General features: G+C 41.1%; 1 protein-coding gene across 1 annotated transcript in view; it reads right to left on the bottom strand.

Moving 5' to 3' along the window:
• TMEM229B (transmembrane protein 229B) overlaps positions 1–23,431 on the bottom strand; it is an 80,611-nt gene extending 57,180 nt beyond the window's left edge. Inside the window, exon 1 of the mRNA XM_033952740.1 lies at positions 21,590–23,431. The gene's annotated coding sequence lies outside the window, so the exon portion shown is untranslated. The remainder of the gene's footprint in view (positions 1–21,589) is intronic.
• Between the last annotated feature and the right edge of the window lie 1,323 nt (positions 23,432–24,754).

Below are 24,754 nucleotides of genomic sequence, written 5' to 3'. Positions count from 1 at the left end.
TGGCTCTTCTCCTTAGTAAAAGGAGCCTTAAGAAACCAGGTGCAAATTTAAAAAAAAACCATTCTAATTACACCACGACAAATTAAGGGGCCCTTTCACTAAAGTATGCTGAAATCTGTACTTAGCACAGTTTAACAATGAATTTTTTTAAATTTTAGATTGTGCATTAATGTTCACATTAGCACAGTACCTGTAAAAAGTTAACATGGGAGCCATTTGGCACACACTAATGTGAATGTGAATGTACTAGCTAAAGATCAGAATCAAGCTACATAGATATTATAATAAGAATTGCAATACCAACCAGGGTGTAACCTCTGTCAGACAACACTGGAAAAACTGACCACTGACCAATAATTTTATGGGAACTTTAAAACAATCCAAGAACGTAAACCTTTGAAATCAAAATGATAAGGTATTTTGACACCTACCAGACAAGACTTAATAGAGATCTGGGCTTTCTTTCCTACTATAGATTCACTAACTCTAACGACGATCGCAAAACCAGTTTTACTGGCTTTGCATCGTTCCCCAACCTGATTCACTAAACTGATTTCCTATCAATCTCCCATCCGATCCGATCCACCCATGCAAATGAGCAAAACCCCATGCAAAATAGCCAAGCAATTGGTTCAATAACAATCGCTTGGTATTTTGCATCAGGTTTTGCTATTGTAAAACCCGACTGCTGCAGACCTGTCAGTAACTGTTTTGGGGGTTGGGGGAGTGGGGATCCTGGGTCGGTGACAGGAGGGATCCCTCCTGCTCCCACCCCCAAAAAACCCTGCAGGAGGGATCCCTCCTGCCACCTACCCTGGATCCCAACTCCCCAACCCCCTCCCCGTACCACAAAAAGTTGGGAGCAGGAGGGGTGCTCAGTCCCTCCTGCTCTGTAGGCCTGCTGCAGTGCAATGTGAGCCTTAGGTCCCACCCCGGAGCATCATGTGATGCATGCGGAGGGGCCTCAGGCCCTGATTGGCTCAAGTGCCTTGGGCTCCTCCTTTGGGAGGGGCCTGTGGCACCTGAGCCAAGTAGACACTTCCTTAGGGTTGAGCCTAAGGAAATCCTTGATTGGCCATTGCTTTGGCCAATCAGGGACTTCCTTAGGCTACTCCCTGATTGGCCCGAGGTGCCTAAGCCCGAGGTGCCTAAGCCAATCAGGACCTTAGATCCCTCCCGGTGCATCATATGATGCACCGGGGCGGGGCCTAAGCCCCGCATTGCAGCATAGGAGGCCTACAGAGCAGGAGGGACTGAGCACCCCCTCCTGCTCCCAACTTTTTGAGGTACGGGGAAGGGATCGGGTAGCGGGGGTCCGGGTTCGGTGGCAGGTGGGAGTGGGCATCACTCCTGCCAGGTTTTCGGGGTTGGGGGGAGGTATTTGCCGGCAGGAGGGAGTCGGCATCCCTCCTGCCATTTTGGGGTGGGTTTATTTGTCTGCTCCAACTCAATCGCTCACTGAACGACTGAGTTGGGGATTTTGCATGCATATGATTTGCACCTCCATGCAAATCATTTGCATGCAATAAAGAAAGTGAATCAATTGCTGTTTCAAAATCAGCCAGGAATTGGCCAACAGCAATTGAATCGCAATCTTTAGTGAATCTGGGCCACCTTTCTGTCTCCTGCCCACCCCTCCCTCTTCCTATCCTCCAAATGCTTTCATGTTTTCCTTATATATACTGATATTTGTCATCATTTGCTTTTTTCTGATCTGAAGAAGAAAGGTTACCTTTGAAAGCTCACCATAAAATGTATTGAATTAGTCCAATAAAAAAGGTATCATCTTATTTCCTTTGTTTTATTTCTTTATACTATCTTTAAATAAAAGAAAATTGAATTTTTTTTTTATTTAAATCAGATTTTTTAAATTTAAATTGGAAATAAAATTATTTTTTTCAAGGAAAAATCTATCTAAAGATAGTTTTCTATTTAAAATATATTATTATCCCCTTTTACAAAGTTACAGTAGCGGCTGCTGCTGCGACAATTGCTCTGACGCCCATAGGGATTTAGTGGGCATTGGAGCGTTTGCTGAACCGTAGCCGCTACTGTGGCTTTGTAAAAGGGGAATCAAAAGTTATTCATCATGAAAGAAGAATTCAATTTTAATTATGTAGCATGAGACTGTATATTCATGCAATCTTTATATTTTTTGGTAAATGAATTCCATTAATCCATTCATAATGTCACTGGCATGATTTAAATCAAGTCCTTCTGACTAGTGATTTAAATCAAATCCACCCTCGTTGTAGGAAAGCTACTAAATTAAAAGACATACTTAAAAATATTTTTTAAATTTATACTTGGGACTGATTAAACACAGGACATTAAGGGAACCAGTCAGTAAAGAATGATAAACTGCACAGACCAATATTACATCTTACCATCAACTAATTTGTCATATCCAAACATTTATTACATCTAAAGAGTTTTTTTCGTACATAAACTAAACATTGATACCAGAATTACATTCTAGCTCTCTCTTCTACGAAACCGCGCTAGCGGTTTTTAGTGCAGAGAGCCGCACTGAATGGCCCGCGCTGCTCCCGATGCTCATAGGAACTCAATGAGCGTTGGGAGCAGCGCGGGCTATTCAGCACGGTTCTTTGCGCTAAAAACTGCTAGTGCAGTTTCATAGAAGAGGGGGCAGGTATCAGTGAACCAATACGAGATCAGAGAGAAAATCCTTCCATATTTTGGGCTTCTTTTACAAAGCTGTGTGGCAAACACTCTGACGTCCATTAATTCCCTATGGACGTCTGAGCGATTACAGCAGCCGCGGCTTTGTAAAAGTGTGTGTTTTTTTTTGGGAGGGGGGGTTAGAAAAGGTAGATTTGTGTGAACATTGAAGAACCTTGGTGAGTCTGGTCCTGGTTCACATCTACTGTAATTCTATCCCTTATATCTCCCCCCCCTATTATGATGTTTTGTGCCAGTTTCATAGATACTAATGATACTTAATGGTTGAAAAGGCACAATTTGTACCTACCATAACAAAACTGTTAATAATTATAAATTCTCAAGGCACTCAGCCATATAAAAATACTTTTCATTTAAAATCTTCTTCAAAATTTAGCATGTCATCATGATACATAATCTGAAACCAAGAAGCTTAGGGCTCCTTTTACAAAGCTATGGTTTAGGTTTCTACCGCAGGCCAATGAGGTAAATGCTCTGACACTCATATAAATTCTATGAGCATCGGCGTATTTACCTCGCTGGCCCGTGGTAGAAACCTCTACTGCAGCTTTGTTAAAGCCAGTGTTAATGAATACTTCCCCCCCTCTTTCACTAAAGTGCGCTATGCTTTTTTAGCGTGCAGTAAATATTAATGTGCGCTAATCATGCGCTAACACTAATGCCTGCATGTTATCCTATGGACGTGTTAGCGGTTAGCGCACGTGTTGGTTTAGATGTGCTAAGCGCACCTTAGTAAAAGAGGGCCATAATGAATAGGAACAAGCCTGTTTGTATATTAATTCCAAGGCCATTTCAAGTTTCTGATGCACATTTTCAGGGGCCTTATTTCATCAAGCAGAGACTCTGTGGAGTGACGATGTTCCTAAATGGACTTTATTTGAAAGTGTCAAAGTTCCAAAGGTACACTGAAATCATCCACATAAAATAATTCCATCCACATAAAAATAAATCATCCACATAAGAGCCTTAAAGGACATAGTCCGCTAGGGATACAGGACCCATCATGGTCCGCGTTTCGACAAAAAGTCTTCTTCAGGGGTTCCTGGGGATCCTATAAAGGTGAGTACGTGGGAAACAATTGTGTGGTGAGCCGGAAGTGAGACCCGTGTTGGGTCCTGTATCCCTAGCGGACTAGGTCCTTTAAGGCTTTTATGTGGATGATTTCAGTGTACCTTTGGAACTTTGACACTTTCAAATAAAGTCCATTTAGGAACATCGTCACTCCACAGAGGTTTTTTTTTTTTGTTTTCTCTGGATTTTCTTCTTTGTGGATATTTTGGGGTCAATTCCTTTTGTTTTTTGCATCAAGCACAGACTGACATATGTAATACCCTTTCATATATATCCCCCTTTTACGAAGCCACGATAGGCTTTTTTATCACTGGCCATGACGGTATTAGCTCCTACATTCATAGGAATTTTATGAACCTCGGAGCTAATACCACCACGGTCAGCGGTAAAAAAAACTAACAAGGTTTCATAAAAAAAGGTGGGGGGGAATAATTAACACAAGCTAGTGATTAAAAATCATTTGAATTTCAAAACTTATGTTGTTTATTATACATTTATATGATTTCCTAAACCAGGGCACCTTACAAACTTTAAACAGAACATGGTCAATGACACAAAGAAATATGCAAATGTCCAAAACAAACTGGGTCTTATCTTAAGTGAATGTGAGCAATGAGGGAGAGTCCTTGATATCAAGGGCAGGAGACTGTACTCTGGATAGGCGACTAGAAGAGAAAAGGCACATGTGAATAACAGAACTTGTTTGGAGTAGGTCCTGTGAGATGGAAAGCCTTATTTTAGAAAGAACATAAAGAAAAGAAAGAAGAAAAAAAGAAAACTTTTTTCCTTCTTTCTTTTCTTTAATGATTCATTACTGAGAAAATGGTAGGATGTCAGAGTCCTATATAGTAAGGAATGATTAGGATTCATATGAATTCAACCCATTTCTTTGTTTTCCTGTATAATATGTGGTAGAAAAGCAGCATGTCTCCCCAAATATTGTGGGCTTGAAAAGGATTGTTTTGTGTCATATAAGTATTTAAAACTTTGTATAAGAAACCTTTTTCTTTGATATCATCTGATATTGTTAAGTATTAAATTTATATAAAAAAAAAAAAGAACATAGACGTTGGAATTGAAATACAGTCAAACCTTGGTTTGCGAGCATAATTTGTTCCAGAAGCATGCTTGTAATCCAAAGCACTCGCATATCAAAGCAAATTTCCCTATAGGAAATAATGGAAACTCAGACGATTCATTCCACAACCTCAAAACTTTAATACAAAATACTATATGCACTTGTATTGAAAGACCTCACTCGTTTAGAACAATCACTACACTCCCGCAGCGTCAGAGAGAGAAGAACCATTGGCTCAGTATTGATGATGTGATGCGTGTTTACTGTATGTACTCGTATTGCAAGACTTTGCTTGTTTAGAACAGTCATAGTAGCATAGTAAATGACTGCAGATAAAGACCTGAACGGTCCATCCAGTCTGCCCATAAGTTATACTCATTCAAAAATACATGATTAGATTAACTTGTATCTTCTTTGATATTTCTGGGCCATAGACTGTAAAGTCACTACACTCTTGCAGTGCCAGAGAGAGAAGAACCATCGGCTCAGCTGTGATATGTGTATACTCTATGTACTTGTATTGCAAGACATTGAACATAAGAATTGGTGCTGGGTCAGACCAGTGATCAGCAGTCTGCTCACGTGGTGGCCCTTAGGTCAAAGACCAGTACCCTAATTAAATCTAGCCTTACCTTAATCGTTCTGGTTCAGCAGGAACTTGTCTAACTTTGTCTTGAATCCCTGGAGGGTGTTTTGCCCTATAACAGCCTCCGGAAGAGTGTTCCAGTTTTCTACCACTCTCTGGGTGAAGAAGAACTTCCTTACGTTTGTACGGAATCTATCCCTTTAACTTTAGAGAGTGCCCTCTTGCAAAACACTTGCAAACCAAGTGACTTGCAATCCAAGGTTTGACTGTATTCAAGTTGGAATGTTTACAGTTCTAGTAGCATTTTAGAACAGAATCTGCCTAGTAGAACCTGTTCTAAAATACTTGCAGCAATGGACATGCATGCAGTGCTTATATGAGGCAGAGGCATCCATTGTACAATGATGAACATGGATAACATCAATGGAGGAAACAGCTACCAGTTAAACTACAGCTACCAATTAAAACAGCTACCAATTAAAAACAGACCAATATTCCAACATTTGAGATTCACCAGTGGCAGTTAGCATTTTTTAAACGCTGACTGTTGTCAGTTAGATTAGCCTTGAATATTCAGGGGCTGATCCTTTAAATGGGCGTCCCAATTGAATGCGGTGGTAAACGTCCTACCGCCGTCTGTCTGCCAATCAGAACAACCGGAATCAAAACTAAAGTTTTGATTGATTCGGACACTGTGGATTTTGGTTGGACTGTGCTACACCCCTGTCGCAACAGTCGAGCAAAACTGGGATTATCCTTGTCGGGTTTACAGGACGCTGTGTTCCCATGCTACAGCCTGGACTGGGACATGAGCTTGTATGGATAAATCCATACTGCACTAACTGATTTCACAGCAACAGTGGATTATTTTTGTGCTTCATTCATAGGGTTTCTCTCGGAGTAAGTTGCTGAAATATACCTTTAGCAAACACCAGTTGTGAGTTGCCTGTTTGGACCCTAAATAGGGACGGCACATTTCAGCAGGAGTGGAGTTTTTCTAAACCCATGAAATCTAACTGAAGTTATTTTTCTCCGCTTCTTTTTCTTTTCTTCTATTTGGTGTTTTTGCATTTTCTCCTCCTGGTTGGTACAGAGCATCTGCCCTTTAGTGCATATACATTTTTAAAAGCAGGCTTATCTTATTGTATGACTTTGATATTATCGTGCTCCTTCAAGTTGATATAGTAATTAAAATCACCCATTATTATATTGTTGCCTAATTCTCCAGCTTTCATAATCTCTGAAAACATTTCTTCGTCTTTCTGCTCATTTTGTCCTGGGGGGATGGTAATATAACCCTACCTTTATATTCCTTCCCTTCACACATGGAATTTCTATCCATATGGATTCCATACTGCTATCTATGTCATGCAGAATGTTTATTATATTCAATTCCTTCTTTAACATATAGCGTAACTTCTCTCCAATTTGATTCACTCTATCCCTGCGATATAATTTTTGCCCAAATAATACAGTGCCCCATTGATTGTCCTCCTTCCACCAGGTCTCTGAGATGCCTATATCTACCTCATCATTCAGTGCTATATACTCTAACTCTCCTATTTTATTTTTTAGGCTTATAGCATTTGTATACAGACACTTCAAATTGTGTTTTTTCCTTTAACTACAGATTGTGGTTTTTCCTTTAACTACAGGCTGCTGAGAAGATAGGGAAAATTTGAGTCTCTTACTCTGCCTTCCACTTAAACCAGGGGTGTCAAAGTCCCTCCTCGAGGGCTGCAATCCAGTCGGGTTTTCAGGATTTCCCCCATGAATATGCATGAGATCTATTTGCATGCACTGCTTTCATGGTATGCTAATAGATCTCATGCATATTCATTGGGGAAATCCTGAAAACCTGACTGGATTGCGGCCCTCGAGGAGGGACTTTGACACCCCTGACTTAAACACTCTTGGCTTCTTTCACCATTATTTAAACCTCTCTACTGGGACTCCCTAAATATCATGTTTCAATAATATCCTTCAAGGATATGTATGTTGCACAAATGCTAGTACTGTATTCAAGTTACTATGGGCTTCATAGGATATAGCACACACTAATTTGGTTAGCACTTGTTAAGCCTTATTAAAATGGTGTTGTAGTGACATACTACTAAAGGTTATACATAAGAGTTCCATCCACTGCCAACCATGTAAGTGATTTTTAGTATTGAGCCTGACGAGCATACTTGGATGCTGCAGGATAACAGCTAGCTTGATAAAGTCACAACAGGGAGAAGTACAAGTAATAATTTCCTGAGTCGCTTTGTTTCTTCTTTTGGCTATCACTGTTCCCATGGTTGGTTCCCTCCTGCTGAAACCATTAGGCTATTCTTCCCCTCTATCATGACTTTTATTTTAGTATGGTGATAGGAGCTACAAAAACTACTGTCCTGACCTGCCCCAGCCTTCTGCACTGTTCATATACCTTAATTCATTATGTAATGGATTTTCTGCTCTATCCTGAACTTACTTTATGATTGTAGTTAATGTCTAGTTCCATGATATTTGACTCTTCACCCTTGACCTCACCTCATTAAAGGCAAAGTTTCAGCTAAAAAAGAAAACCAGAGTGAAAGTATATCCTTGCTTCACATTGAGGTAAACATACCCTGCATACTCATATCAAGTCTGTGAAAAAAGCACTCCTGTGTAAATATCAAGATGGATGTTCAGACAGTGGATTTAGAACAGTTACGTTTACTTTATTGCTCTAAACTGATCATCAAATTAAATTTTGAATCTCAATACTTATGGCAAGAAATGTCACTGAGTGTACAATTGATGGAGGTACCGGCTATAGACCTGAAGAACCAGAACGATGTAATTTCAGAGCACAAAACTTTTAATTAAAATGATTCCAGGTCACATTTCCCACCAAAATTTTCCCCTAAATACATAACTGAAAATAATGTTTAAAAAAAAACCAAAACACCAGAGTACAGCTCATCCAAAGAGGCTGGCTTTTTCATACCTATATTTTGGTTTAATTATGGCTTACTTAGGAAAAGCATAGCTCTGTACCATTTCTTCCTGGGACTACTGTGCTTAAAATAAGGGCACATGAACTGGTTCTGTGAACTGGATGAACTTGGATAATTCTAGGCCATAGATGTTTCGTATTTACTTAATTTAGATCTTTGTGACAGAGCAGGGGTTCTTAACCCAGTCGTTGGGACATACAGTACCAAGACAGTCTGGTTATCAAGATAAACCACAATGAATATGCATGAGATCAATTTGCATGTAGTGTCTCCATTGTTTGCAAAGCTGTCTCATGCATGTTCATTATAGTTATCCTGAAAACCTGATGTCAACGCAATGTTGACATCCACGCATGTGCGAAGGTCCTCTAGACAGGGTCCTGGAAGGGAAGAGGTGCGGAGAGGAGAGGCGCTGGCACTGGCTGACTGCCTATAGGATGTGCCTCTCACCGCAAGAGGCACATACTGTAGGCTGGCACCGCTCCTCCTCCTCGGCATTTCATGGCATGCCTGGAATCTCGGGCAGCATACTAGTGCACACTAGTGCTGCCCGATATACGATTCAAATTGATTCACCGATCCATTTCGGGTGAATCGGTTCGAATCGATTCAAAAACAAAAAATTGGCCTCCCGATTCGGCGACTGACCCTCCCCTCCTTGCCCCCTATAGCAGGATCGGCAGCGCTGCCTCTTGCTTGTCAGCCGCTGCCGCTCCTGCTTTAGAGGGTGAGTGGGGAATGTCAGTCGGGAAGTGCTTCTGTCCGGCTTCCCCCCTGGCCTCTTGGCATCAATTTACCTAATTTCAGCAGCCTGGATAAGATCGCTAGTGCTAGCGATCTTTGCAAGTTGCCATCGGGGCTTCCGAGCTGCCTTCTCTCTGCCACGGTCCCACCTCTCCTCTGACGTCAAGGGGGGGGTGCAATCCTTCGAGGGGAGGGGGGGTTGTACAGGCCTTCCGGGGAACATGCATGCCTTCCAGGGGGGGGAGGTGCATTTGTTCACATTAAATTTCATCTGCCACTTGCACGCCCAGTCTTCTAATTTCCTAAGGTCTGCCTGCAATGTTTCACAATCTGCATGCGCTTTAACCACTTTGAACAGTTTAGCGTCATCTGCAAATTTAATCACCTCTCTCGTCGTTCCAATTTCCAGATCATTTATAAATAAGTTAAATAGCACCAGTCCCAGTACAGATCAGTACTTTGAACAGGTGCTTTAAACTAGGTGCCTATCAAGTTAGGCACCTAACATCTAATTAGGTGTAATTTATGTCAGTTTCAAGGTGCTAATTGTCGGTTATCTGCGCTGATTATGTCTATTAAAGAAGTTAGGCGCCTCTATTGGCTAGGCACACTGATGTCGGTGCCTAACTTTAGTCAGACTGTATAGAATTTGCCTGTGTTTCTCTAGACCAGTGTATCATAAACTGTGTGCACTAGTGCTGCCTGATTCAGGAAAAAAAATTTGATTCGATTCAGCCTATTGAATCGATTTTTCGATTCGATTTTCCTGTCCAATTTAGTCTTTTTGGTTTTTTTTTTAAACATCCTGGTGGGTTTATTTTATAACCTCTTCACCTCCTTTGCCTTCTCTTAACCACACTGGCGCTATGGTGTAAACAAAATAAACAAACCAAAAAGACTTTCCCTCTCTTAAATCCTAGCTCACGTTTGCGGTCTAACACCAGCTCTGGCAGGATACACGTTTCAAATCTGACATAATGTAATCACAAAACAGAAAATAAAATTATTTTTCTATCTTTTGTTGTCTCTATAAAAAGTGCTTCTAATTTTCACAGAGTGCAACTCCAAAGGGGCGTGGCCATGGAAGGAGCATGGGCAGATCAGGGGACATTCCTAGAAGTTAGGTGAGATGTTACAGAATGCTATAATTTACATGTTCAATTATCATAAATTAGGCACCAGCATTTACACCAGGTTTTAGGAGGCATAATGCTGGTGCTTACAGTTAGGCGTGAAATCTGTGCTAAGTTTTCTATAAAGGGTGTTCTGTATGGAGGGCTCTTTATAAAATACCAGCTTAGGGCAGATCATTCCAGCGCCTAATTTTGGGTGCCATTAATTGAATTATATCCAAACTACACCCCACCCATGTGCCTTGTGCTGGATATACCCCCAGTCGTTCACTCAGTTCTACCACCACTATATACTCACTTAGCCCTGTTGCCAGTACTGGCAGTCTTCATGTTCTCACTGACGATCACCCCTAAGTCTCGTTCTGCTTCAGTTCTTGATAGGATCTTGCCATTAAGGGTGTAAGTCTTGCATGGATTTTGGCTGTCCAGGTGCATGACTTTGCATTTTTTGGCATTGAAGCTGAGTTGCCAGGACCTAGACCAGCGCTCCAGTAGGAGTAGGTCGTGCATCATGTTGTCGGACATTGAATTTATGTCTGTTGTGCTTTTGCCCGCTACATTACTTAGTTTGGCGTCATCGGCGAATAATGTTATTTTACCTCGCAGCCCTTCTGCCAAGTCTCTTATAAAGATGTTGAATAGGATCGGGCCCAGGACCGAATCAGTGGAGTGCCACAGGGCTTGGTCCTGGGCCTGATCCTATTCAACATCTTTATAAGAGACTTGGCAGAAGGGCTGCGAGGTAAAATAACATTATTCGCCGATGACGCCAAACTAAGCAATGCAGTGGGCAAAAGCACAACAGACATAAATTCAATGTCCGACAACATGATGCATGACCTACTCCTACTGGAGCGCTGGTCTAGGTCCTGGCAACTCAGCTTCAATGCCAAAAAATGCAAAGTCATGCACCTGGGCAGCCAAAATCCATGCAAGACTTACACCCTTAATGGCGAGATCCTAACAACAACTAAAGCACAATGAGACTTAGGGATGATCGTCAGTGAGAACATGAAGACTGCCAATCAAATGGAGCAAGCTTCATCCAAGGCAAGGCAAATCATAGCTTGCATACGCAGGAGTTTCGTCAGCCGTAAGCCTGAAGTCATTATGCCATTGTATAGATCCATGGTGAGGCCCCACCTGGAATACTGTGTGCAATTCTGGAGGCTGCATTACCGTAAGGATGTGCTGAGACTGGAGTCGGTCCAGAGAATGGCCACCCGGATGGTCTCGGGACTCAAGGATCTCCCGTACGAGGAACGGCTGGATAAGTTGCAGCTGTACTCACTCGAGGAACGCAGAGAGAGGGGTGACATGATCGAGACATTCAAGTATCCCACGGGCCGCATGGAGGTGGAAGAAGATATCTTCTTTTTCAAGGGTCCCGCGGCAACAAGGGGGCATCTGTGAAAAATCAGAGGCAGGAAACTGCATGGGGACACCAGGAAATTCTTTTTCACTGAAAGGGTGGTTGATCGCTGAAATAGTCTTCCACTTCAGGTTATTGAAGCCAGCAGCGTGCCTGATTTTAAGGCCACATGGGATAGACAAGTGGGATCTATTCACAGAGAAAGGTAGGGGAGGGTCATTGGGGTGGGCAGACTAGATGGGCCGTGGCCCTTATCTGCCGTCTATTTCTATGTTTCTATGTTACTTCCTTATCTATTCAGTCATTCAGCACTACTCTTAAATCCTAGGCTTATATTTTCTATTAGCTGAGGAGCCCATGAGTGGATCATGGATTCAATTCAGAGGAAAATCATACTGGATGAGGTCTCCTCATTTATTTCCTTTCAAGATAATGTTTTGTAAGTGGACTTTTAGTGTACTTTGATGAACTTTACTGGAAGTGCCACAGTATGCAATTTCTTTGGAAGAATTTTTAATTAGCTGCTAATAATATACTACCAGGGTGACTTTAAGCCACTTAAGGGGCTCTGGGCAAATGTTTATGGAAGTTCCCCCTTTTATTTTTTTTTCTCATTTTGACCACCATCCTCTCTCCTTCCTGAGCACAGTTCTCTCCTTTATCCCTCCCTCCCCTCCCCATCATCCTCATTAATATGGCCCTGCCAGTTTACAGCTGCAACTTTCCTTCTCTGTACCAGCTGATGGGAAAACAGCTGCATTCCACTTTCTCCTTCAAACCTATATTGATTAATGTAAACATACATACAGCTACTTCCAGCCATATAATCTAACAAAACAATGCCTCTATCTTTTCCCAGCCCATACATTCCATTGAAATGTGGCACGGGGCATCTTCTTTTGGCCTATGTGGGCTGCTCAGAAAGCAGAGTTAAGGGTCTTATGCTGTGCTCAAGGTCAATGCTAGGATATTAGGCACCCAAGGCAAACCTTTAGCCTTGTACCCCTCTCCCAAATTAATGTTCAGGCCCATAGAACCCCCCTCTATGATTTTGATAATCATTATGACCCTGCTCTAGAACAATCTTGTAAAAACATGTAACTGAACTCTGCAGGAGGCCTCAATCTAGCAGCTCCAGCTGTGGCCATTGAATTAAGCAAAATGCTAGCAGAAGTGCTATATGTTTAAGTAGCGCCAATGAATATATATGTAACTTGCAGCCATAGGGGGTGAAGAAATGATGTGCAAGACAGAAGAGCGGGTCTTGGATGTGATTGTATGTGACGATTTTAAAGTGGCCAAACAGGTTGAAAAGATGACAGCAAAAGCTAGAAGGATGCTAGGGTGTAAAGGGAAAGGTATGGCCAGTAGGAAAAAGGATGCCCCTGAATAAGACTTCATTTAGAATATTGTGTACAATTCTGGAGGCCGCACCTTCAAAAATATATAAAAAGGATAGAGTCGGTCCAGAGGAAGGCTAATAAAATGGTGCGTGGTCGTCACGATAAGGCGTATGGGGACTGACTTAAAGATATCAATCTGTATACTTTGGAGGAAAGGCGGAAGAGGGGCGATATGATAGAGACGTTTAAATACTTACATGGCGTAAATGTGCATGAGTTGAGTCTCTTTCATTTGACAGGAAGCTCTGGATTGAGAGGGCATAGGATGAAGTTAAGAGGTGATAGGCTCAGGAGTAATCTAATGAAATACTTTTTTACAGAAAGGGTGATAGATGCATAGAACAATCTCCTGGAAGAGGTGGTAGAGACAGAGACTGTCTGAATTCAAAAAAGCCTGGAATAGGCACATGGGATCTCTTAAAAGAGAGGAAGAGATAATGGTTACTGCAGATGGGTAGACTGGATGGGCCATTTGGCTTTTATCTGCCATCATGTTTCTATGTATGTTTCTATGTACGTGAATAAAATAAAAATGTAAACTACTTTGGTTGTACCACAGAATGGTAGTATATCAAATCCATGACCCTTAACCTTTTATCACATATTCTAGTGATCCCTGAGATTCATCATTCTGCAATATAAGATGGCAGGACAGGATATCCAGCAAAGAAGACTGAAAGATGCCAGATTTCTAGTGTAGAAGGAATAATGGCAAAAGCTCAACTCAGTGGATAGGTCATATCATAAGAATGGACTATGAGAACACAAGAGAGGGTTCCAACAAGAGAGCTACATGGGAATGGGGTTAGTGGGGATCCCCTCCAGGTTCATGGGACTCCCACAGGGATCCCCTCCAGGTCCATAGGAATCCTGCAGGGATCGAACGTAGGTCCTGAAAAAGTGTAGTGCCAGGCCAGACTACCTATCTTTTTCTTGTGCAATAACTGCTATCTCCTCACTGATCAGGGGGCATGACTGGGAGACTGCATTTGCCAAATGCCAGGTGCATGCATGTGGTGACTGATGATTGGGGAATGTGACCTCCAACCTGCTGTCTGGCGCAGTTAGTTCTTTGTTTTTTTATGGGTATGGGCAAGGATGGAGCAGACTACTTGTGGGGATGGGCAGGGATGGAGGAGATTCCAGTGAGGACAGGTTAGATTCCCACAGGGACGGGTGGGGATAAGTGAAAATTCTATTGCCATGGAACTCTCTAGTTCCAGCACACAATGCCAACACAGAGTTGGCCACAAGAAGGAAAAAAAGCTCTACAGTCAAATGCATCAAGGAAAGCCCAACACAGACTGTTTTAGCAACTGCCTGTCAGAGGCCTATAATTTTTATAAATAAAAAAATGCTAAAAATATAAATTTAAAACTTGCTTACACAATGTAATACCCACTATGAACAGACATATAATAATTGTAATACCCACTAAGGGAATCTTTTACTAAGGTGCGCTAAGCGTTTTAGCACGCGCTAACCATGCGCTAAACGCTAACGCGTGCATGTTAGTCTATGGATGCACCTTAGTAAAACAGGGAGTTAGTACCAGCATACAGTATAATAATTGTAAATTGCTTTGATTGTACCATAGAAAGGCAGTATATCAAATCCCATTAACCCTTTACAAACATTGGGGCTCTTTCACTAAAAGCTTACTGCAAAACACACTAAAGTGTTTTGTAGTAATTTGCCTGTTAGAGCGCACTAATCACACATTTTCTTTTTGGGTATTTTCTTTTTTGGGGGGGGAAGGAGGTCTGCCATGGGTGGGAAATGGGCATGGAAATATTATCTAGCTAGCGCATTCTGATTAGCTGGTGCTAACTGGATAACATGGACTTTTGTGTAACATGGGGAGTACTAAGGGCGCTACTGTGTTAGCGCCCGCTAACCAAATTAGCACATGCTAATGATTAGCATGTGCTAAATGGTAAAGATTCCTATAGGAATATAATGGGTATCTTTAGTATGTAGTGCACGCTAACACAATTAGTGTGAACTAATGCGGTAGTGCTCTTTGATGAATTCCCCCCCCTTAATGCCTCCTAAATAAGAGATCGTAAGGACACCCGCCTTAATGTTTTGCGAGTTCTAAATGCTTCAAAAAGTTCAAAAATTTTTATTGAGTTTAGTAGATGAAGTGCAATAAATGTTAACAAGGCAAGAAACATGCATGCTGTACGAATGCAAAGATTCACAAAATATTATCTACATAATGTAATACAGCAGGCAGACCTATGCCTACCTATAAGGAAGAAAGTAGCAGCACGACATGCAGCCAAAAGTACATGTAATATCCAAAAACACAGAGCACAGAGAGACCAGCTCATGTGCTGAAACATGGATATCATCATCTAAACCTGGCTCTTGCTTTCTGGCTCACTCCCAATGTTGTGAGTTGTAAATGCTAATGGGAAAATTTGCATTAAAAATGCATTAAAGCCAGATCTTAGCATAGTTTAGTAAAAAAGCCCCATTGTACTCTAAAAAACTACCATCACATCTGCCATAGTTTTAATAATAAATACAGCTTTCCAAACTAAGAAGCCTTTTTAGTAAGCTGCAGTGAGCGCTAACATACGTTTACCACAGCTTAAAATGGCTTACTATGGGATATGCTCAGGTGCCCTGTGTTAAGTTCTAAATTGATGCATGCCAACCACAGGCTAAAAAATATTTAAACATTTTTGTTGGAGAGGGCATGTCTGGGGCAGAGAATGGGCAGCCCTGTAATACTCGGTTATTGCAGCTACATTAAACTAACTGGTTAGTGTAGTATTAGCAGGTGAGCCCTTACTGCCTTCAAAATAGGTGTCAGAAAGTACTCACACTAATTTTTTTTTAAATGGCTGTACCACAATGGCAAAATTAGTGGCTGACCATTAATACAAGATATAGATATGGTAATTGGCCATTTTCTGGCTGAGGTAAAAATGGGCTGAACGCATGAGTAAAACCTGCATAAGGATAAGCTAAGGCCACTTTTTACCACAGCTTAGTAAAAAGACCCCTAAATTTGTTTTATAAATGCTACAGAAACTTCTCATCTAAAATTAATTGACAAGAGAATTGATGATGATAAAAAATATAAACTTAAAATATTGTAAGAAGCTATTGCAAAATCTAGCTCTATATTAGAAAGACATAACAAATTCATATTAACAGAGAAAATTATTTACCGTACTCCACCAAGTAATTATAGAGGATTATTGATGAGCTAAATTCTCTCAGCATCTACCAGTAAAAAACCTAACAAACTGCAGCGATACCTTAACTATATAAGTAAATGGAAGAGGTTATCTTACACAAGAAAAACCTCAATCATCTTGAAATTTTTAAGTTTTTTGACAACCTCAAGAAAAAACAATAACAAAAGACCCTGATACGGTTTATAGACAACGGCGCGAAAGACAAAAGCGCACGCCGACAATTGAGTGCAGCGCGGAGGTGCGCGCCGCACAAAATTACAGTTTTTAGGGGCTCCGATGGGGGTTTGTTGGGGAACCCCCCCAGTTTACTTAATAGACATCGCACTGGCATTATGGCATTGTAACCCTCCACATTTTACTGTAAACTGAACTTTTTCCCTAAAAACAGGGTAAAAGTTAAGTTTTCAGTAAAATGTGGGGGTTACAACCCCCCACATCCCCCACAATGCCCCCACAACGCGGCGCGATGTCTATTAAGTAAAGTGGGGGGGTTCCCCCCCACACCCCCCCGTCGGAGCCCTAAAAACAGTAATTTAGAGCGGCGCGCGCCTCCGCGCTGCGCTCAATTGTCTGGGCACGCCTTTGTCCCGGCGCGCTTTTGACCTAACACCCCCTGATACAAGTCTGTCATTGTGGGGAGTGTGTGGTGCAGTGGTTAGAGGAACAGCCTTGGCACCCTAAGGTTGTGGGTTCAAATCCCACACTGCTCCTTGTGACCCTGGGCAAGTCACTTAATCCCCCATGTACATTAGATAGATTGTGAGCCCACCAGGACAGATAGGGAAAAATGCTTGAGTACTTGAATATAAACCATTTAGACTATAAGTGGTATATTAATACTAAACATAAATAATACATATTGATCCAATTTCTCCCAAACTGTATCAGCCCAAAACAATACTTAGGGGCTAATTTTCAAAGCACTTAAGACACACAAAGTACCTTCGGTTTCTATGGTTCTTTGTATGTCTAAGTGCTTTGAAAATGAGCCTCTTGGTGCATGCTACTTAAATTATATGAGCGTCAAAGCAGCTTTGGAGCGTTTAGCACTCCGAGATGCGGTAGAAAACCTCTACTGCGGCTTAGTTAAAAAAATGGGGGGGGGCAGGGGGGATATGTGCAGGATAAAAGGTTTTTAAAATAAATAAATAATGCAGCTACTTTCCTTTACAGGCAACTGCTGACAGATCTCAATCTGGAACTTACATAAGCTTATCCGTTCATGGAAAATGACTGCATTGTTGCCTAATTTTGAACTTGTTTATTTTCTTACCCTAAGTGACAAAATAGGAGAAAATAAAGATCCCCTACAGGTGAAGAAATAAACCCCTATGGGATTCCTCCATTTTATCTGAGAGTGAAGTCTCTTCCTCTTCCTCCAACTATTTGTCATTTCTATAGCCCTGAAAAGCATATGCAGTGCTATACATTAAACATGCAACAGATGGTCCCCGCTCAGAAGAGCTTATAATCTAATTTGGACAGACAGACAGGACTTATAGGGGGGATTGGGCAGTTTCTTGCAGAGAATGATAAGATGGACACAGGTAATTTTATGGTGAGGAGGAGTTAGGAGTTGAAAGCAGCATCAAAAAAGTGGGCTTTTAGCTTAGACTTGAATACTGCTAGAGACAGCACTTAATGTAAAAACTCAGGCAGTTTGTTCCATGCATATGGCGCAACAAGATAGAAGAACATAACAACATAGTAAATGACAGCATATAGAGACCTGAATGGTCCCATCCAGTCTGCCCAACATTCACACTTCTTATACATTCATGTCTTTCTGGCTGAGGTAAATTGGGCTTTTCTTTAATATTTCCGGGCAACAGACCACTGAAATCTGCCCGGTATCGTCATTAGGTTCCCATTACTGGAGTTGTCGTTGAAACGCAATCCAGACTGTCCTAACCATCCTGTCACTAGAGCTTCCATCAAAGCCCTCCCCAGTCTATACTAAACCAAATTACCATATATAGAACACAGACCGTGCAAGACTGATCAGTACTGGGCAGGGACGAAGTCTGGATTTGGCAGAGGAGGAGAAGAGTATGGCTAGGAAGGACTTACCCAATGAACAGAGTTCCACGGGCGGGAGGATAGGGAAGAGATATTAAGGGGCTGCCGAGTGAGTGAACGTAGGTCAATAAGAGAAATTTGAACTGTTAACAAATAAAATAAATAATTACTGGATTGTTGGTTCAACTTTGCCTCAAAAATGAATGTTGGGCAGACCAGATGGACCACATAGGCATCGCCATCATTTACCATGTATTCAGAAATGGATGGGGAGCCAGTGAAGTGACTTGAGGAGAGGGGTAATATGAGTTTGGCAGCTCTCACGGAATATAAATTGTGCAGCAGAATTTTGCATGGATTGAAGGAGAGATGATGGTTGAATGAAAGACCTGAGAGAAGCAAGTTGCAGTAATCTGAGAGGTGATAAGAGAGTGGATAAGGGTTTTGGTAGAGTGTTCAGAAAGGAGAGGTTGGCTTTTGGTAATAGTATAGAGGAAGAAGCGACAGGCTTTAGCAGTTTGTTAGATTTGATTTTCGAAGGAGAGAGGGGTGTCAAAGATGATTCTGAGGCTATGAACTGACAAGACAGGGATAAGGAGAGTGCTGTCCACAGAGATAGAGAATAGGGGGAAGGGGAAGGGGAAGTGGGTTTAGGTAGGAAGATAAGGAATTCACTTAGCAATATTCAGCCTTAGATGGCTGCTAGTTACTTCCTACCTGTTACATTAAGCACCAAATACAGGAAGATACTCATTTTTAACTGAAGTGATCAAACAATGAATTGGCTGGATGACATGCCTATCATAATGACAGGGAATTTTGAACATGGTAATGAAAGTGAGTTTGGAAAGATCACCTCCCAGGGTGAGGAAAATCCCAAATTAATTTTGAACTGCCCTTTTTATGTACGAGTTTAGGTATGGTGGATGTCTGGTGAATGCTGCGTGCACTATAAAATACCACACTCACATGTCTAGTGCCCATGATTCAAAAGAGGCAGATAGGACCACTAGCAGTATCCAATCTAATGCTAATATGGATGTATACTGGAGGAACAAGTGAATTTCAAAAAAGTAGTGAATGGGTATTTCCAAGGTATTTTAATCAAGATAAAAGATTTTGCTTATTGTTAATAGGTAGATAGGAAGTTTATTGTAGATATAATGAGAGACATAAATAGGGCTCCACCCTATTTTGAGAGGCAGCTAAATCAATGTTAAGGGCCGAAATAATATCTTATCCTGAGACAAGAATATAAACTGAGACAGGATAAGAAAGCATTGTACAGTTTTTGTATTCCATCTAGAAACCTTTGGATAAGCGATTATATCAAATTTTAATAAAACTTGAAAACTTGAAACTTGGGGCTCCTTTTACTAAGCTGTGATAGTGGTTTTAGCATGCGCTAAATTGCCTTACACGCTAGATGCTAACGCCAGCATTGAGCTGGCGTTAGTTCTAGCCATGTAGCGTGGGTTTAGCGTACTCGGCAATTCTGCGCGCGCTAAAAACTCTATCGCAGCTTAGTAAAAGGGGCCCTTGATTTTCAGTAGAGAACAAAAATAAATTTTACCTAGGTAACTCTGAATGTGCTGATTCAGGAAAGAACAAAGGAATTGCTTTTTTTTTTAGAAGCGCTACCTCTTTAGATTTGGCAATAAACCGGAAGAGAGCTAGCACAGCTAATAAGACCTTGGATATGTTCCAAATATGTGATAAGACTGGGAAAATAGTGAGTAGCAGTTAAACATAACTAAACCATTTGTAAATACGTTGAATCACCATGGATGGAGACCAGCAAGGAGGAGTGTCTGAGATGTGTAAAGCTTTTCAGGTTCGATTGTACAGATCTAGAAACCCTAAATGCCCCAGTCATAAAGGAGAATATTCAAAGGACTATTAAACAACAAATTACAGAAAGCCCCAGGGCCAGATGGAATTGTACAGGAGAATTTTAGAAATTGCTCTGAAATTTTGTGCCCTTTTGGAGAGCTATTATGCACAATTGATATCATAAGTAGGGCTCCTAAGGGAAGTGAACAGAGTGCAAATAAAAGTTATCACTAAGCTAGGGCTGGAATCTTATCAACCCATTTCACCTTTTAATGCATTGTAAACTTTTTGCAATGATTCTGAAAGACAGGTTATCAGAGCTGATCCAGATTGGTAAGGGAAGATTAAGTGGCATCATGAAGGGATGATATGCAGTCCACAATATCCAGAAGATTTTAGTAGCCAAGGAACTGCGCAAGAATCATATTATCCTGCTCTAGTGGTTAATTGTGATGTGGAAAAAGCTTTTAATCAAGTCAACCAGTAATTCCTATTTGCAGAAATTCAGAGATATAGGATTAGAGGTATTATTGGCAGCTGTGTGTTGTATAGGGATATAAAAATACTGCTAGGATAGAATATGAAATATCACAGCGTACGCTTATAAAGACAAATATTGAATTGCAGAATTAATCAATTCATAAATAAATCTCCATTTATGATGCGCAGGAATAGTGCTTAAATGGTAGCTCCAGGAGTAAGGAAGTGAAGCTGATGCCGAAAGGACTGTCTGTGTCCTGTTTACAATATAGCAATACAGATAAGGATGGGCTGAATTAGCTTTGACGCCATCTCCAACAGTGGGGCAGTGTAGCCCATGCTGAAAGGACTTCTATGGTCTGTGTCTTGTATGTGGGGAAACAGATCAAGTGGGGCCAGAATAGGTTTTGACAGCACCTCCGTAGCTATGGAAGTAGGATTAGTGCAGGGCAGACATTTTTATGGACTGAGCCCTGAAAATGGCATGGATGGATCAGAAGTACATGGCATGGATGGATCATATGAGTACAGGTCTTATATAATTTAGGTGGGGAGGGGAAGACTATAGTGAAACTTAGCAAGTAACATAGTAATATATTGGATTGTGGGTTCAATATTGCCTTGATAATAAATGTGACTATTGAGCAGACTGGATGGACCATGTAGGTCTTTATCTGCTATCATTTACTATGTTACTATGGAGACAAAAAAGGTTTCAGCTCCCCAAGATTAAAATGAAGAGCCTACAAGGTTTGTTTCCACTTGCCACTTCTCATTCATCAGTCAAAAAAACCTTCATGATAGCAACAATAACAAACATTAACTTACAATAAAATACTTTGAACCATAAAGAAATTATACCCAAGTAGCCATTTGGTGCTAGAACACTGCAAAGTCACTGTATGAATCTCAATTGTGTTAATAATCTTCCAGCCAGTAACATAGGGAATATCAAATAGATATAATACGCTTATCTGGAACAGGGGGGTCTTCATTAAATAAGAAGTTTTGCTAATCTTCCAAAGTCTTCCATTGATTTTCAGAGGGGCTCCAACTTCCCAATGAGGTCCCTGTTTCGCCATCCAGCTGCCTCAAAGGAAAATGATCTGACTTCTGCAATGTTAAAAAAACACTTGTAGAATGGTAGCCATGCTGTGGTTTTAATGTCCATTTTCCAGCTAGCTTAGGGAGTTTATATATGCTAGACGTGTCTTGGGGTGATACTGGACAGTACTTTATCATTTAAGAAACAAGATAGACAGTGTGTTCAGCGTTTTATAAGTTACGGATGGTATTGAAGTTAATCCGATCCTGATTGCAAATGATTTCCGTGTGGTGGTCCAATAGTTGATATTATCAAAATTGGATTGCTGTAATGCCTTATATTTAGAGGGTTAAAGCATGATGTAGGTCTTTATAAGTAATCCAGAATGCTGCTGCAGATCGATCATGGTGGCCTCAAAATCTAAACATGTAACATTAATGCAGAAGAGTCTTCACTGGTTACCAGTGCATTATCACATTCATTATAGGTTTATCAAGTTTTAGAGGTGGGAGCTCCTTGTTATCTGGGTCAGATAATACAAGTATATGTTCCTGCATGTCTGAAAAATATGTCTTATGGCTCTGGCTCTTAACACCATTCATTATGCTGTGTCAGCAACTGGAGCTTTTTTCCATGATTGGGCCAATGCTATAGAATAATCTTTCAGCGTACCTCAGACTTTGCCCAACACTTCATCAGTTTAAGAAACATTTGAAGACTTATTTGTTTTTGCAGGCCTTTCTCTCTATGTAAATGATTTTGTTTGGAGAGACAGGTGATATTTACAGGGAAAATATTATGGGTTCCAGTTTTTATGGTATGCTTTTTTAAAACTGTGTATATTTTCTTTAATGGAGATTTTAAAAGGTCTGGATCAAGAGATAAAGAGGAGATAGCACTCCTGAATCTAGCATTATATAATGTAGCATGTCATATGAGACCTATAGGAGACTAAGAGACAAGTTGGTACAAGCTCCACTTTGGTTGTTGAGTATATTCTTCATGCACAAGCAGCTACACTGCCAACAGAAGTTAAATCTAGTGTGTTAATTAGAGCTGTGTGTGGATTGTGGAAATGTGTGTGTAGGTACTCAGGCTGCAATTGAGTGGTGACACAACTGCTGATGTTGTTGGGGAATCTAGAGTTCCCAGTGGCAATGGAGCATGGAATCTTTGAGTACTAGAAGATGAAAGGATCATGAATGATTGCACATTTCACAGAAGAGGAGGTTAGGATGTGGTCATTTCAAGATTTAGTGAGACGTTATGTTTTTTCCAATATAAAAGTGTATGCTTATTTACAGATCAGACATTATACTCATTCACTTAAATGTGAGAAATGGTGGAAGAGATTCAGCAAAGGTTGGAAGAAATGTTATGGTTGTATACTGAGAAATCTTTGGGGATAAAAGTATTCTATCAGATACCATGAGAGGGTGAGGTGGTAATAGATATTGCACAGCTAGTGGTTAGGAGAAGTGGTGAGTTAGGTGTGCAGTTAATAGGGAATCAACTTGTGTCTAATCTAAGTATAGGCATTGCTACGGGATGGCATGAGGTATCAAAGGCCACCGCCCAAAAATGACATGCCACACCAATTTCGGCATAGGTGTAAGTCGGAGGGAAAGAAGCAGAACAGAGTGCTTTGCTTCCTGCCATATCATCTTGTCTCTTTCCTTCCCCTACCCTTTCCAACTCCAATACAGTATAATCTTGTTATAATGGACTTGCTTATAACGGAACCTTGCCAATAGCGGACGAGGTCCACTGGTCCCGGCAGTGCGCAATTATAAACATACAGAAAATCATCGCATATAGCGGACTTGCATATAACGGACTTTTGGATATAACAGACAACCAATTTGGTCCCCGGAGCCGCTTTTAGCTGTAGTTTTCTTCATCTATAATGGACATGCAGGCTCCGCCTACAAGGCACGTGGCATGCCAGTGATATAGTATCAAAATGCAGCCCAGAAGAAAATTACAGAATATTTTTCTTTCCAGTACAGTACGACATAATGATTTAGAACATCTTTTAGTGTTCTGGTTTTGCAATCATTTCGTGCCATACCAATGTTTTGCTGAGTTTTGTTCTTGATGTTGCTGATATGGTTGTGCAGTGACTGTTGTTCATTGATTGAACGTTGTTTCAAGTTGACCTAAATAAAGTTTTTTAAAAAATGCAACTCTGGATATAACGGACTGTTTTTCCAGGTCCCTTGAAGTCCGTTATAATGAGATTATACTGTAGCTCTCTTCAAATTCTGCTTGGCACTGCTCCTTTATAGAGCAAGGCAACAGCAGCTTTGGAAGCAGTAGGAGAACTGGTAATATGTGGCCATATGTTGTTGCAGACTTTGCAAGTGCTGCTCCCAAAACAATAGGAAATGTGCATCAGAAGGGGCATGACACGCAGAACTTCAACAGCAGATGGTGAGAAGAGTTGGTGGCACACATTACCAGTTCTCTCACTGTTGCTGAAGCTGCAGCTGCCTGGCACTATAAATGACCAAAGCCAAGGAAAAAGGTTTGAATGGAGGTACTGGAGCCCTAAAGAGAAGAAAGCGGGAACACTAGATGGGAAAAGAGAAGAGAGAAGAAAGTTGGATGGAGAAAAGGAAGAGAGGGAAATGCTGGAAAGAGGGAAGGGGGAAAAAGAAGAAGAAACACTGGATGGGAGACGAAAGAGAGGGAAGATGCTAAACCACATAGGGGGAAGAGGAAAGAGAAATTGAAAGGAGTGAAGGGGAGATGCTGGAAAGATGGAAAACGAGGAGAGGAGATAGAGAGAAAACTGGATGGGAGAAAGCAAGAAAGGATAATACTAGATGGAGGGGTAAAAGAACATAGAAAGAAAATGCAGGATCATGTAGGGAAAGGGGAAAGAGTGGTAGGAGAGTTGTTGTAGAGGAGGAAAAAGGGGAGAAGAGGAAGAGGGGAATTCTGGATGGAGGTGGAATGGAAGAGAAAAAGAGAAATGCTGGATGGAGTTGGAAGAAGGGGAAATGTTGAACCACACTGGGGGGGGGGTGAGGGGGAGACAGTGAATATGCTAGACAAGTTGGGAACATTAGAGATAAAGTCTAAA

The sequence above is a fragment of the Geotrypetes seraphini genome, chromosome 7 (assembly GCF_902459505.1).
Source record: "Geotrypetes seraphini chromosome 7, aGeoSer1.1, whole genome shotgun sequence".
NCBI classification, from domain to species: domain Eukaryota; kingdom Metazoa; phylum Chordata; class Amphibia; order Gymnophiona; family Dermophiidae; genus Geotrypetes; species Geotrypetes seraphini.
Note: the sequence above shows the minus strand (reverse complement) of the source record. Positions and strands in the feature narration are given on the sequence as shown.